The following is a 2,955-nucleotide window of genomic DNA, read 5'->3' as shown; positions in this document are numbered from 1 at the left end:
TATGTATCTTTTGTTAAAAAATCACAACTTCAGGGAATTCCAAAATGGAATGCTAAAGATGTCTTAATAAAAAATTAACTGGGCCAGGCGCGGTGGCTCATGCCTGTAATCCCAGCATTTTTCAAGGCCAAGGCAGGCAGATCACCTGAGGTCAAAAGTTCAGGACCAGCCTAGCCAACATGGTGAAATCTCGTCTCTACAAAGATCAAAAATTAGCTGGGCATGATTGAGGGTGCCTGTAATCCCAGCTACTTGGAGTGGCTGAGGCGTGAGAATCGTCTGAACCTGGGAGGCAGAGGTTGCAGTGAGTTGAGACGGCACCACTGCACTCCAGACTGGGCAACAGAGCGAGACTCCGTCTCAAAAAAAAAAGATTATCAGCCTCTCTTGCTTTATCCGCCATTGTGGTGTGTGCTTAACTCCACTTCTTGCATGTCTTCTCACAAGACTTTCAAGGTTAAATGATTTCTGGTCAAGAAACAAAAGCAAAATCGTCCCATTCCCCAGTGGATTCAGATGAAAACTGGTAATAAAAACAGGTAAAACTCCAAAAGGAGACACTGGAGAAGAACCAAGCTGGGTCTATAAGGAATTACATGATACAACATACTTATACTGTCTGAAGGTCACAATCATGTTACCATATCGAACTGAAAATGTCACCACTATCTGAAGAGTTGGACATGTTTTATTGGGAATATATTTTTTCTCTCTGAATCTGTTATGAACCCATTGATTGGCTAGGTTCAGTAATAAATATGTGAGACCTTTCGTTTAAAAAAAAAATTGTCCTTAACAATCCCAAGTACATGATTCAACTTCGGAGATAAAGTTACCAGGTCTATTGCTAACAAAAGTAAAGGTGAAGAAGGTATGCAAAAATATCATAAGAGAAAAACGATTCCATGGCAACCAACCCTGCCTCAATAACAAAACAACATCAAGAGGACTGAAAAAGGAGGAGGAAGGTACCTGCTGTTTCATGGTTTTGAGGCGACCTTCCAATTCTAGGGCCTAGAATCGTGCTGTGAACATTGTGACATTCAATAAACATCTGTTGAATGAATCTGGCCACTCTCCTTTAAAACATTTTTTTACTAATTATCCACTCAATGTGCTAAGCATTACAGGGAAAAAAAGGATGAATAAAGCCTGCTGTAATGGAGAAAAGACACCTGGAATGCAAATAACTGGCAACGCGGTAGTTCATGCCTGTAATCCCAGCACTCTGGGAGGCCAAGGCAGGCGGATCACTTGAGGTCGGGAGTTCAAGACCAGCCTGTCCAACATGGGAAACCCCGTCACTACTAAAAATACAAAAACTAGCCAGACATGGTGGCACACTTCTGTAATCCCAGCTACTTGAGAGGCTGAGGCAGGAGAATCACTTCAACCAGGAGGCAGAGGTTGCAGTGAGCCAAGATCATGCCACTGCACTCCAGCCTGGGCCACAGAGCAAGACTCCATCTCCGGGGAAAAAAAAAAAAAAGGAACATAAATAACTGTAACACTACACGTTAAAATTATGAAAAGATACCCTAATTGCCTTCGGGACTAAAGAATGTCATGATTTGACAACTGCTTAATAGTTTTGAAATCTGAACTATTAAATCTTAATGAGTACTCTAATGATAACATTCATATTCAATTTTTAAACTACTAGTAAAGTTTGTTTAGATAATGCTTCCTTTAAAATTTGTTTAGATAACGCTACAATCCATACATTTGTTAACATCCACTAGCAGGACCTCATGTCTATCAGAGAGAACACAGAATATGTATTCTTCTTCTCCTAGGGCATTAAATGCTTAAGGTACACATCATTAACTACATATGCAAGTAATAACTACAGTTTAACATAACTATTCTATGATATAAATAGTAGTACACATAATTATGAATTTTAATACACAACCAGTTCATTATATTCTTCTGCTACCTCAAGCAAGGAATTTCTAAAATCAGTAAAAATCAATAGCAGGGAGTTATATAGAACACTGCAGGTAATAATACTATCATGGCAGGAAAAATTAATGTAGATTAAAGATAACTGCAAATTCTTTGTTACTCCTCCCATTGAGAAACAGTGTCTAAATAAATGCCTTTCCCTTGAATCTGGCTGACCTTAGTGATTTGAATGGCCAGCAGAATACAGAAGTGACTTCCAAGGCTAGGTTGTAGGAGCCTTGCTATTTCCACCCAGGTTCTCTTGGAACACCTATTCTCTGTGATCCCTCAGCTGTAAGTCTGAATTCCCTGGGGTGTCTATGCTGAGAACACATGATGAAACCACTAAGAAAGGCTTTGAGACTATATGGAGACACTTGCCCCATCCAGTCTCATCCCACCCCACCCCTAGCTGTTCCAGGCCCCAGCCACTTGAGTCATCTCAGCTGAGGCCCCACACACCTAGAAGCAGAGATGAGTCTAACCCACAGAGCCCTGTCCAAATTGCAGATTTATGAGCAAAATAAATGTCTGTTGTTTTAAGTCACAAAATTTTGAGGTAATGTATCCGATAATCAGAATTACACAATGCTTCCAAATCCTTGACTAAAGATAAAAGGAAATCATTCAATCTCTCTTTCTGGGGTGTTAATACAGATTCAGTTAGAGTGGAGCAAATCAGTCATCCAATTGCTACAATTAACAGACCTGAATTGAAGTGCTAACCAAGCTACCTTTGATGATTTTGATATAAAAAAGAAACACTATAAACTCAAATATCAGAAAGGAGGAAAGGGAAAATATTTGTACAAATTACACTTACCCTTTTGATATTAAGCTTCTGGTTCTGTGAGACTGGGCTAAAGGAAAACACCCAATCAGATTTCTGTTACTGGTTAAAGGATGGTCCTCCCGGGCGCGGTGGCTCAAGCCTGTAATCCCAGCACTTTGGGAGGCCGAGACGGGCGGATCACGAGGTCAGGAGATCGAGACCATCCTGGCTAACAC

Source organism: Rhinopithecus bieti, unplaced genomic scaffold (assembly GCF_001698545.2).
Source record: "Rhinopithecus bieti isolate Rb0 unplaced genomic scaffold, ASM169854v2 scaffold_14229, whole genome shotgun sequence".
In the NCBI taxonomy this organism is placed as follows: domain Eukaryota; kingdom Metazoa; phylum Chordata; class Mammalia; order Primates; family Cercopithecidae; genus Rhinopithecus; species Rhinopithecus bieti.
The sequence above is the reverse complement of the archived record's forward strand: the minus strand, read 5'-3'. Positions refer to the sequence as shown.